Below are 13,610 nucleotides of genomic sequence, written 5' to 3'. Positions count from 1 at the left end.
TCAGTTTGCATTTTCAGATTCAGGCTTTTTTGCATGGATGTGGACATGAGCACGGACTCTGTCATACCAGAATCCTGAAGAAAATATTGACTTGGGGACCACTTTTCATATATATGGATCTAAACTGATGTGAAAAACATTCTATGTTAGTGGAAATACTTTTCCCAGATGTTGCTGAGGTCAGTGCAGAGTTCTGCCTGTGTGGGATTATGGGCTGGAGTTTGCTACATGCCTACCTTGCATGGATTTACCAAGAGCTATGTTCTTAAAGGGTTCATTTAATTCTTCTGGACTTTCAGCATCAGGACAATCAGCACCAAAAAAATCAGGTCGAGCCTCAGATTTTACTGAAAGCTTCTGAAGTTTCCTGGATCCCTTTTGCAGGGGAGACTTCCGAAGGCTGGGGCAGCTCAAGCGTACAAAAAGCCATTTCCTGTTCAATTTTATTGCAAAGCATCTGAAATGCAGCAAGATCCCTGTTTGTTCCATCAGGGTAAATCTCTTGAGACCCTTGTTACTGGAAGTTTAATTTGCTTTGTCAAAGACAATAGGCCAAATGAAGCCAGTTCATTGTATGTGACGGAAAAGAATATTATTCATTTGGCTATTTTATTCCTCTTACCATTTTATTTTGCCATTACTGCTTTAATCAGCTTCTATTTATTCTGTGTCTCTTTGTTGGGTTTAAATATGATCTTCTTCTTACAATGATTTCCTGTCTAGTCTTGAAAAGAAGTCAAATGAGGATATTTGCTCTTGTTCTTTGATGAATTTCCTGGTAGTGTTATTTTAAAATGCAAGATGATGATGCTTATTTTCTTCCTGTATTAATCAAAAGCATGGGAAGATTTCTCATAAAGCAGAAAATGGAGCTAAGATTTTACCCCACATTGTTAGCTTTAGAATAACCCTATTCCGTGATTTTTCAGCAGACTTTCACCTGGCTTTCAATACCACAGGGCCAGGTTTGTGACCACAATCGAAAGTGAGTACAAAATTGTGGATTTCTACTTATTTTCCTCACACTGCATCTGCCCAGACCCCCACCTGCTGCATCTCTACAGGAACATAATTAGGCTTTACAAGTGAGCACATCTGAAGGTGCAGCATCATGTATGCTCAATGGGAAACATCATCTAACAGCCACTGTGTGACTTCCCCTTTTCTCTGCCTCAGTGCCAGTGAGGTGCTTCCAAGTCCACCCCCAAAGCTTGCAGGGCTCTGTTCTGAAAACCAAATGTGTTAAGGTCAATATGTTGATGACCAAATGGATGATGACATAAAGGAGAGGGCAAGAGAGAAGTCAGGTGTTTTGTGAGGCAGAAATAGGTGTACGAATGGATTGCTGGCTCATGATCCAAAATAAATTTAATGAATGCATGCCAAAACAATTTGTTTAATACATTAATGGATCCACAGCAAACTCCAAAAGGTCTTAGCAGCTACAGCCTTCAGGCTTGCAGGACCTATCCCTTAGATCCAGAATAGTAGGGCTGATGATGGGACCCATGGTTGACAGCCAAATGTACCCTGTTATTTCATTTCTTCTGCTCTTAAGCTGCACAGAGGTCCTGAAGTTGGAGTAAATGCCATGTTGATGGCAAGACTTGTTAGGTCAAATCTCTGATGCAGTTCGGAGCTGGACATGCCAAGAACGAATCCAAGTGCTGGGCCCACTTGGGAACTGGACCTTGGTTTATGGAAATATCATCACAAAAAGCAAACATACGTAGAAGTTGGGCACCCCACAGTGAGTGGTGAGCAGGGGCTGGGAAATCTGGGACTGAGCTGCCAAAGACCTGCTGCAAAGATGGATCTACTCTTCCAGTTTATATTTTTATTACCTCCTAAGGAATCATTTTTTACTTTTATAACTTGATTTTATCTTCATAACATATGAAAATGAATTTCTGTAACAACAGGCATCAACAGCCTGGATCAATGTTTTGAAAACATCATTATTTTCTCTATCTGCATCAATCAAAACAGGTCTCTCTGGTGTTAGCAGAGGGCACCATGACTTGCATTTCCTTAGTCATGATGTTCATGTTCCTGGTGTGCTTGTCCTCCTCCCATAGAGGTGATAAAGCCTTCCTGGGGCTGTGTCTGGTGGAAAGTCGTATCGGTCATTCTGCGTTCTCACCAATGATGTGCTGTGCTTGCTGTTTTGCTTCTTTCCCTTAGTCCTACATCAAGGACTGAGAGTCTTTATCTTCCCCTAAGCCTTCTTCCAGGCCATTCCATACTCTGTAGTGTTGTATCTGCTCCTCTGCCTCTGGCGTTTTCCCTGTCACCTACATTTTGCACCCATGGTGTGTATGCTCCTGTGCCTGCGGTTTATCTCCACCAGTTCTTCATAAGTGACCTCCAGGAAATGTTCAAGTTATTGCCTTAGTTGCAAACCGTCATTTCCTAGGCATAAGAAACAAGTTGCTTATTTAGCACATCAGCCTGCTTGGAGGGTCTGAAGAGGAACCTTCACCTGCAATAGGCTGCTGCGTGAGCAACAAATTGTCTTGTGGTTGATAGATGGTGAAGCTATATGGTGTCCTGGGGATCTGTTTTAATAATATACTCATTATTACAGTGGCATTGAGATATCATCTATCTTGCAGCTGAGTCCAAGTGCTTTGTTATAATGTTCTACCTGCACTTGGTTTGTAGCTCTCACTTCATCAGTCTCTCAAGATTTCTCTGGTTTGTCTTCTGCTCCACCAAGGGGACTCAACGTGAACAAATTTATCTGAGTGGAGTTTGTTTTTTCACCTGGTGAACTCTGTCCTTGGGCTTTTTTGTTTTGTGATTTTTCAGGATTAAAACCTAGGCTGGGACATTGTTTCTGTCCTTGTTGTGATGTTTGGTTTAAACCAGGGTAGGTGTTTAGCGTGTGTTCTTGCATTTTAATTTGAACCCATTGTTTCATTCTTATTTTTGTGATTTGTTTTGTTTTCTGTTTAGCATTTTCCTTGCTTTGTTGTTTCGGGAGGTGAGTTTCTGGGTTTGTTCAGTTTGCCCAGCATTGTCTTCAAGACCCTCTGTTCCGTACAGCATTTAAACCTCTTCAGCCTCCTGAACTCAACGACTGCAGATGGATGGGTCCTTAGAGCAAGCCATTGGTGCAGCTTCCTTGGTGGCCAGAATGGAGGAGGGGGGAAAAGGGGGCCAGTTATACAGGCAGTAGATGTGCAAACCACTTTGCAATGCCAATGAAAAGGTGCTGGTGGGAGAGCCATTGGGTTCATTTTCATGGTCACACAAAGACCCCAACATCTAACCCAAAGCCTTAACTCCCCATGTTTGGGTTTCCCATTCACCTTTTCTGTTCCAGCCAGAGATGCACCAATGGCACGTACAAAAGGGGCCGCAATAAACACACCCAGCTAGCTGGAGAGGACACGGGCTGCAGCTCACCTGGCACCCACAGCCCATGTATTTTCCACTAGCTTCTTCAGATTTTCTTGGGAAAAGCCTTAAAACAACGGTCACAACAGCTAGCAACTGCTCAACTTGTAGGAACCATTTGTAGATCATTTTCCTGAAGTCATGTGAAGTGAAACTGGTTTGTTTCTTATGGGTTTCTTTTTAATTCCATGTGGTAATGGGTTACAGTCACAGCCAGACCCAAGGGCAATATTTAAGTATGGGTGTCGGGTGTGAGTTCTGGTTGGGAGGACAACTTCCCAGATGTAGTGGAAGAAGCTTTGTTGATGGTGGCAGAGACAGTTTGTTCACTGTGGGCACTGGATTTAAACGCATTCTATAGGATTGCCCACTACTGTTTTCCAAAGTTACCCGTGCTTCCCAAGAAAACCTTCCAGCCTCTAAAGACCTTTTCCTCTCTCCAGGCTCTGACTGGTTTCTGCTGGATCCTCACGTGGTTATTCAAAGCAGTTTACATTTTAGTTGCACACCCTCAGGTAGCTACTGCCTGTTAATGTGAGCAAGCTGACTACTCACCAGCAAAGTGCCAAGAGCAACTAAGGTGGCACATCATTTCATAGTGACCTTCAGAGCTGTCTGTCCCTTTTGTACAGGTCTGGGAATAAAGGGGTGGGGGGAGTTGCTCTGTTTTTCCAGGACATTTTCCATCTCAGAGGTTGCATATTTTCCTTCTGTCTTGGGAATACTGCTGTCTGTTTCCAAATCCCTGTTGGGTTGTCAGTAGCCAACAGGACCCAGCAAGAAGTGTACCTGAACACCCAGCCCATAAAACATCATGTGCTGGTTGATGTGTAGACTAGGAGAGCTGCTCTTTTTCTCTTGCTGGCTTGTGGTTTCTTCCCTTTCTTTCCCCCCCTGAAGTGTGTTGATGTGTGAGGTACTGTGATTCCTCCTGTGAGTTTACCTTTTTGCCCTTGCTGTCAGTGTAACGGTGACTCAGCTACACCTAAAGGCACTCTTGTACTCTGTTCCTCACGGATGGTAAGTAGCACTGAGCAAAGCTCAAGTACTTGTGTCATTTTGATTTGGAAAAGGAGGCTGTCTGTGCTTCATGGCTTTACACCCTGCAGTTCCAGCAGAAATCTAGTCAAATTTATGGCTTCAAAAGAGCAAACTCCAGCAGTGGGAGCAGAGGAGTGAACCTGGAGTGCTGCAGGACTTGCATAACGTAGGCTGGCCAGGTTACAAGGATACTTGGCAAGATCTAAGCATGGTCTTCATTCTGCACTGCACCAAATGAGGCAGGGATCGATACGAAGGTTCACTCAAGCCTCCTGCCAAGGGATGTTGAAATCCTGCCTTCAGCAATTCTAAGCCAAATTTCCACAGGTATTGCACAGTGTTGGTGCTGACTTGCAGGTAAATTAGGGCAGCAAAATACATTCTCCTCCATCACGAGTCTTACACCTTTTTTGCCCAAGTAATTTCTTACTTACTCTTGACACATTCATGCAGTCAAGGGTTTGTTCTGTGTAGGGTTCAGCATCCAGCCAGAGAGTAAAGGGGTCCCCAGCTGGAGCAACATGGAGACAAACAAGCAGGACATGCCAACTCCACTGTGAGTCCTGCTCCCATTTCATTTGGCACTGTACAAATGTAGAAATAGTAAAGTTTAGACAAAATTCTTTACCTGACTGTTCAGCACATTATTTGCTCCAAGCAAAACTTTTATGATGCCTTTTATAATTTCTCTTATATTCATTCCAAGTTTCTTGACTTTTGGATTGTTGTATTATAGCCTTTACCTGGGCCAACATTTCTGTTCAGAATAGTTCATGGATTTTAAGTAAATGCATATTTAATCCTACTTATATCCAAAAACCATTAGATTTTAGATGAACCTTCTGACTTGCTAGTATTGGTCATGAGCAGATTAAAACCCTCATGAAAGCAGGAGAAAAAATGCTGCAAGGGCAAAGGGATTCTATTTCCAGCTTTGGGGAGGATTCTCTGGATGATGTAGATTTATAAAGAAAATTTCTTATAACAATGCAAAAATTAGCACCTCAAGCCAAGATCTATCAAGATATTTCAAATCCTGTTTGTCAGTAGATTCCCTGCCAAAGGAAGAATAAACTCTTTCAGTGCAATTCAGTGATTTCCATAGTTAGACCCCCCCACACACACACACATACAAGGGTGTTTATACAAACACTGGATGGAGGAGAATCTATGGAATTTCTTGTGAAGTGAAACGGGCTCCTTTCAACCATTCGATGATTCTATGGGTTTCTGTGTCAGGCCCAGCAGACCTATGGGGTTTAGGCACAGTGAGCTGTATTTGGGCAGTCTGAGCTCAGGCATGTTCCCATGCCTCTTAGAGGAGAGAGGTAGTTGCCTCTGAAGAGCAAATCCAAGGTAGAGACAGAGGAGAGGCAGCCTGTCTCCAGCTGCTGGGGTTCAGGTGGATTTGGGCTCTCTGGATGTGCCCAGGTTCCTTCCTCCAGCCCATGCTTTTCTCTGTGCTAAGGCTTCTTCCTCATGTTATGGAGCTAGAGTGGGAATTAGCATCCTGCTCCCGCTTGGAAATAATGATTTTCAGCACAGCTGTAATAGCAACCACCACCTGTTTCTACAAGGACCTCTACCCTGAGGTCCTAAAGATGACTTCTACGGAGGACTTGGATTGTGTGAGTATAGCACATGGAGGCATAAAGTCCTAATATCATTGTGCGGCTTTTGGTTCACCTTTTAATTTGTCCCCCCCTCCTTTTGGTTCTGTTTTTGATTCTTTGGTTGTTTCCTTGTTAACTAGAAGGTGGTGTGTCTGTGGCTTCCACACTTTCTGAAGCTTGCCTGGTTTCCTACCAAGGTGCACGCTGCAGTCTGCATTCAATAGGACACAGCCTGTATGAGCCTCCTCCCAATGTCTTTTATGGTTTCTCTGCTCTTCTTTATTTTTATTTCTTTTTGTTTTCTCACTTTTTGTTTTCTTTGTTTGTTTTGTTTTTGCATGTGCAGTTTTGTAAAGCAAACTCGAGGTACTGTATCTCGCAGCTCGTCAGTCTCCAGCGTAAATTCACCGTGAGTTGCTCTCTGTTACAATATTCAGTACATGGATTTCTATCTCTATATTTACAAACCTCCCTCTTTCCCCTTCTCCTGATGCCTTCACTTCCCCCCCCCCCCCCCCCTTGTTTTCCCCAAAAATCATTCCCATCATTGTGGAAAGCCTCCAGACCAACATACAGTGGAAGGACTGGAAGGTGTACGACATTGCCATATAATGCTTGTGATTTGATTGTGAGCAACTCCGTAGTGTTTTGAACATTGACTGTGATTTTTTCCTCCCTTCCTTCATTTTTCTCCCATCCCCTTAACTGTTTTCCTTTGTTTATTCCTTAACTATTTTCCCTCTTTTCCTGTCTGCCCTCATTTGGTGGTTCATCTTGTTCTCACTTGTATTTTTGTCCTCTGTGTTTATTATGTACTGGGCTGATGGCTTTGATGTTCCACCAGTGTTTGCACTTATGGTTCAATAGGAGAATGGGGGCCAACCATGAGTGTGCTCTTCAAATGAAAGCTTGAGGAGGATTATAAAAGAAACTTCTGGAAATGGGGCCCAAGTGAGACCAAATTGGAAAACTCTCCATAAGCATCTTTGGGAAACTTATGAGAGCGCTGCATATTCTTGTGCTCTCTGTCATTGAGCTGGAGCTTAAAGCTACAGATATGGTAAAAATGAGGCACTCAGTAAACTCCTATGTACCTGTGGTTGAGCGAACACAGTGATAGACCTTCCATTCACTCTATCCCCTTCCTAACAAACAAATCTTGCTGGCTTTGCTGTGAATCGTGGGTGTGCTTTGACACCAATGCAGGTTTGTAGAAAATATCATTGCTCCTGCTGACTAATACAACAGAACTCATCATCAGCTTCTCATCAACCCATCTCAGTGTCTTGGCTTTGGGTTATACCTTTACTGTTTGATGTTATCTTTCTTCTTTAATGCTTTTGAAGAGACAAGTAAGTGCAATTCAAACATGTGTGGGTTTGTCTTATGTGCACCATAGCAGCTACTAAAGGCACAGTGAAGCAAAAGATGTTTTCCACCAGCTTCCTGACATTTTCCTTTTCCCCAGGGTGTTTTGAGGGTCCTTATCTACTGGTGGATCTTAGGCATGTTTATATTAAAAATACAAACAACATATGTTGATATGATGTGTGAGCTTTGCTTCTTGTGACCAAGACTGAACTTTTTCAACTAACAAAAGTAGGTGTGACTTGTCTGTGCTAAGGTCTGAGATGTCACAGGGTTAGGACAGTGAAAATTTAGGGGAATAAACTAGACCAAGGCACTTTTGGCTCATTTCTTGCACTGCATTTATTGTCTGCAATGGTGTCTTTACAGGCAGAAAGATGCAGAGAAAGGTCTATTGCCCTTTGGTTCCCTCTGACCCTGCCTTACCTCTGTCAGGAGGAAGGTGATGGTTAAAGGTGGTGATAGGGGAGAGGTCCTGAGCTGCATCCTCCCCAGTACTCCAGTAGAAGTTGCACTAAACTGGTCGGAGGCAATGTTTGCCCAATAAGAAATTAAGCCTTGTAAGAATGAAGAATCTGGCTCCTTTTCCAAACTTCCACAGACAGAGCTTCTTAAAAGAAGGTGAAATCAAACCACAACTACTAAAATCCCATTGGAAGGAGGATTTGCCTGCATTTGGAGGCATTTGCCATTGAGGTCTGTTGCTAACTCCCCACCAGCAATAAAGACAGTATAATGGAGGCTTTTTTTGCTGATATGACTCACATCTGGTCTCTGAACAGAATTAATTTTTACTGCAAAAAGCTCTAACTGAGGATTCTTCTCCTCTTTAACATTTCTATGCACCGTCTGGGCAATAATTTGTAATTTCCTATGCAAACCAGAGCTGGTTTTGACAGATGAGCTGAGCGTGCATTCTCTTCTCTGTGGGTATCTAAAGAGCATTTCTCCAGCAATACCTCCTGTTTTGATTAAATAAATCACTGTACCCCATTACAATGTGCAATGTATAAAAGTACCAGCCATCACAGAGCAGCAGTAGAAGCTCCCTGCAGAGTAAAGACATCTGAAATTCTTGTTTACTCAGTATAAATGTAAGGGTTAGAAATGTGTGGGGGTTTATTTTCAATCCAAATAGATAAACTGGAACAGCTCCTCTTAGGGCCATGCAGGTGCTCTGGACTCCCATTCCCTGGGTGAATATTAGCATAGGTTCAGGATGCCTTTATACCACTTTTTTTCTACCCACTGGGAGTGCTATTGCTGTAATTATACTGAATAGATAAATGGTGTGATTTTTGGGCACAGATGGAAGTTGAACAGTTTTGCTGATCAAAAAGAGCTTGTAAAAGGTGCAAAAATATCCCCATTCCTTTTTCTCCCTTGGGTTGCTCAAACAGCAGAAAATACTTTGGGTCTTGAATATCATTAAGAGCCAGGTTCTGCAAAGCCATGGTCATTTGTTTTGAAAGAACAAGGCTCACTCAGAAATCTTTTGAGATACAAAGCTTTGGGTTTTATTCCCCTATCCTTTGCTTATTAAAAATATTAATAATTGTACATTGGTAAGAAACTAAAGACAAAATATCAGAGCTGGTTTCTTTAAATAATCAAGGTGAAGTAATTTTCTTGTGTTAATTCCAGCCTTTTGAGCTATAAGATCTGTGATACAAGCAGTGCAAGCAGTACAAAATACATGTTTAATTCACTGACCGAGAGGTAGTTAAATACAGATCTGCTCTATTGCTTCAAGAAGATGAGCATTTATCTAAGATACATGCTGCAATTGGTGACTAATTTGTATGTACATAGGGGATGACACACAGAAAAGTGAATAATTATGTTGTATTTTTCCAGTAGTAGGTATTTAAGAGTTCTGGGATGTTGTATTTTCATATAAATCCTTATATTGTAATTGCTGATGAAATCAAAGTGGTGCAGTAATTTGAGGTTTTCTTTGCATTGCTATTGGTTATTATTTCTAATGGGGTCCAGAGGTGTCAGTCGTTGCTTGGACATGAAACTTGACATATTCTTAAGGCATTTTCTAGATTCATAAATAAAGCAAACCCCAGTGTTTCACAAGCTGAGGATTTTTATTTCCTGAAGTGCTTAACACCAGCATTGGCCACAGATTATCTTTTTTGCCAGAACAAAACTTGGTTTTCTTCGAGAAGCTCTTTCTTTCCCACCCAGACCATCACAGCACGTCTGTGCTGCATCCACCCAGCTGTAGACAACCCGATAGCGTACAGAGGGAAATGAGAAAGCTTCAATATCTTCTACCAGAATGAATGTGTCATTCACTATCCAAGAACCCAAACTGTTCCTGATCTCTATCAGTTGCTTCTCTATATTCACTGTCTGGGCCTATCTGCTTCATTTCCATCCTCATGATGCGCAAAAAGGGATTGTGACTTCATTCCCTGATGTGTTTAGTCCTGGGTTTTCATAAAAGGCTGGAGTTCATGGTGGGATCATTACAGAATGCTTGTGGTCCCTACAGAGTCTGGTCTCGGCCATTGCAGCTTATTTCACAGGCTGAGAAAACTGGGGCTGTTCAGCCTGCAAAAGAGATCTCAGAGCAGCTTCCAGTGTCTGAAGGGGGCTACAGGGATGCTGGAGAGGGACTTTTCATCAGGGACTGCAGTGATAGGACAAAGGGAATTACTTCAAACTGAAACAGGGAAGACTGAGCTGAGCTCTTAGGCAGAAGCTCTTCCCTGTGAGGGTGCTGAGGCGCTGGCACAGGGTGCCCAGAGAAGCTGTGGCTGCCCCATCCCTGGTAGTGTTCAAGGCCAGGTTGGACACAGGGGCTTGGAGCAGCTGCTCCAGTGGAAGGGGTCCCTGCCCGTGGCAGGGGTTGGAGCTGGAGGAGCTTTAATTTAAGGTCTCTTCCAACACAAACCATTCTACAATATGTTTCTATGATTTGTCAGAATGTCTTCTGGAGAACATGGATTAAACACTTCAGAGGCAAAACACAAAGTAAATGTAATTTGACTGGATTTTAGGAGAATACCTGGTTCCACATATTTAACCTTGGTGTGCTTTACGTTAAATTGGGCCATAGTGATGTGGGTTTTAACTGTCATATTTTTGTTTTACGTGTAACTCTCTCTGTTGAAGAGCCTGTTATTTACTGCTGAGGATACAATTATTTGATCACAATTCATAACTGCAATATCAAGGAAGTCGTGAGGTCTGAAAAGGGATCTTGTGACTGATAGCAGTGTAGCTTGAGTTAGATTAGATAATTTCTGGCATTTTCTCAAGATAAGAATGTGCATAAAACCATCAGGGGTTAGTATGTGATGTGATTATGAAAAACAATTAGGAAGTTTTTCTTATTAGAGGCATAGAGAACAGCATGCAGGATGGTGAGTTATGATTGAGTGAAATTACCCTGTGATGAAAAAACTGAAGCTGAAAGCAGTAAAACTTCTGCTACAGTAGCATAGCACCAGGAAGCTTTGGCTTAGGTAGCTTCACATCACTTCAGAGCTGTACAAAAACAGGTGGCTGAGTTGTCTTCAAGCTCTAAGCAGTGGCATGTAATGATTTCTGCTGCTCTTTGGAGATGATGGCTATGGACACCTCATGTGAGTGGTAGCAAAGTGCTAGGTCTTCCCTGAGCTGTGCTGTGATACACATCTTGGAAACCTTCTGGCTCTGTGTTGGCCAAAGACCCCAGCCAAAGGGCTTGCAGTGTATCATGAGTGACATGCGCTCAGCGGCTCCTGGAGGACCTTCAGTAGTGCTCAGCTCTGTCCCACTCTGGCATCTCAGCTTCTTTCTCCTGCTGAGACCTGTGGTCAGCATGTCCTGCATCTGCAGTTCTCCAAATTGCCTAAAAAGGTGGAGGGAGTGGAAATTCAATCTGAGGATGATAATACTAAAGAAAATACTAAATACTAAATAATAATTATTATTTATAAATATTATATATAAATTAAATTATATATAAATATAATAATAATACTAAAGAAAATATCAAAATGTTGCATTTTGATGCATGTTACATGGCTCTAAGATGAAAGAGAGTAGATTTAGGTTGGATATAACTAAGAAGTTCTTCCCTGTGAGGGTGCTGAGGCGCTGGCACAGGGTGCCCAGAGAAGCTGTGGCTGCCCCATCCCTGGCAGTGCTCAAGGCCAGGTTGGACACAGGGGCTTGGAGCAGCTGCTCCAGTGGAAGGGGTCCCTGCCCGTGGCAGGGGTTGGATCTGGAGGAGCTTTGAGGTCCCTTCCAACACAAACCAGGCTGGGATCCTGTGATTTAGTGAACTTTCTCAATCAAAGAAGCTGGTATCTCTTTGGAAAGCATTTCAGATTTCAGTGGCAAGTTTCTGAACATAAGGGTGCAGTCAGCAGTCAGCATTGTATTAGGCTTAGACCATGTTCAAAATCTAGAGTTTCTAGCTAATAGAAATTAAGAGAAATATTATGCAAGAAAATGTGTTGGGGTTTTTTTTGGGGTTTTTTTGTTTTTTTTTTCTGAGAAACTTCAGGATAAAAAAATCTGATATATATAGAACCAAATTTAATGATAATATTGGAGAAGACTGAGCAGTGGTTTCTGCAGCAGCTCTTGGTGGTGGCATTTCTGATGCAAACCATTGCACCAGCTTGGTGGGACAGCACGGTACATGTCCCAGGAGAGCTCAGTTGGGACATGAAGCTCATAAAGAAGAGAAGGTGCCAAAGCATCCAAGCAGCAACTTCTGAGGTCACTGGCAAGGCATATTTAAACCCTGGTGATGAGTTCATCTGAAACAAACTTGTGTTATCAAACCAGAGATAAACCATTCTGCTTTGTGCATGCCTGCCCCAAACTAAAACACTGCCTTGTGTTTTCCAAGTGGGAAATTGAAATGTGGAGAGAGCTTCTCACAGTTTATGAACAGAAAATATGATATTAGAGGAAAGGTTTTTTTGCATTGCATGTTTGGTTGAAACTGTATTTTAGCAAGAAACTCCCTTTCATCTGTAATCAGAAAATATTCTTTCATGCCCACAATCTAAAATGTAGGTATTTTTAACATCAAATTATGATGTTCAGAGTGAGCTTTCATTATTTACTAAAGCAAAATTTGAAGGATTGCATTTATGTAGCTGATTAAACCAGTAGTTCTGGGAAGCAAAGTGCTATTAACTGAAGCAGCGCTTTAAAAGGTTATGATAACAACATCTTTACTCATTAAGGAATACCCTAAGATTAGAATATGACTAAAAATACACTTTCCTTTTTTGAACAATCTACATAGTGACTCGTTGCAGGTTTTTTTAAGACCAACATTAGTCACTGATTCATTAATATGAATTTTATTTGATTCTACTTGAATTGTATGGTTTTATTTATAGCCCTAGGCAGGAGTTATTTGACTACTGGCTTCTTAGTCCAAGCAAAAGCAGTGAAGCTACTCAAGGAAGCACATTAGCAGTAATATCTGCTACAGCATTTCAAGCTTACAGGAACTGAAACCCGAGTATTGGCCGACAGCCTTCAAAGAGTTCCAAATATTCTATAGACAGAAAATAGGGATAGAAAGTAATTATAATGTGAATTAGCATTCATCTTTGTACTACGTCTGTAGATCAGAAGTGATTATTGCCATTTTCTGAATAGATTCAGAAGGATTTTAAGACGCAAGCAGTGAACAGGATTTCAGATAAGGAGTTGGCTTCATAATTAGATAGTTTTCTCTTCTGGAAGAAATACTTCTTATCACAGAGGCTCCTTTTTTTATCAGTTTGTGGATAAGCTGTGCTGGAGCTTATCATGCTTGTACTGGAGACGGTTTGTGTCTGCTCCAGCTCATGCAGGGTCAATAATTATGTGGACCTAACACTAGAGGAAGCAGAGGAAATGATTTTGCCCTATCTTTTTTTTCCCCTCTCTTCTGCAATACTTTGTGTTGTGTGCATAGACACCATATCCTCACAGATAGGCAGTTGTAATGAAACCGGGTTTTGTTTCAAAGTGACATCCTGTTGGGCCATAAATAACTTCAAAAGCTCTTCTCTGCTCAGCAGAGCAATGAGAGAGGAGAAGCTGTCACATATGGCCATGCCCAGTTGTGGTGAGAACGTGTAGAAAGCAAGAGTCATATAAGGTTGGACAAGGAGATAACACATTCCTTCCATTTGCTGCTGCTTTAGCTCCCAAACCACTGAAACACTGTCC

The 13,610-nt window shown here is 42.0% G+C and overlaps 1 protein-coding gene across 1 annotated transcript in view; it reads left to right on the top strand.

The window, feature by feature from the left end:
- Window positions 1–13,610, top strand: part of CACNA1B (calcium voltage-gated channel subunit alpha1 B) — a 288,836-nt gene that overhangs the window by 198,377 nt on the left and 76,849 nt on the right.

The sequence above is a fragment of the Melopsittacus undulatus genome, chromosome 11 (genome assembly GCF_012275295.1).
Source record: "Melopsittacus undulatus isolate bMelUnd1 chromosome 11, bMelUnd1.mat.Z, whole genome shotgun sequence".
In the NCBI taxonomy this organism is placed as follows: domain Eukaryota; kingdom Metazoa; phylum Chordata; class Aves; order Psittaciformes; family Psittaculidae; genus Melopsittacus; species Melopsittacus undulatus.
The sequence above is the reverse complement of the archived record's forward strand: the minus strand, read 5'-3'. Positions and strand labels throughout refer to the sequence as shown.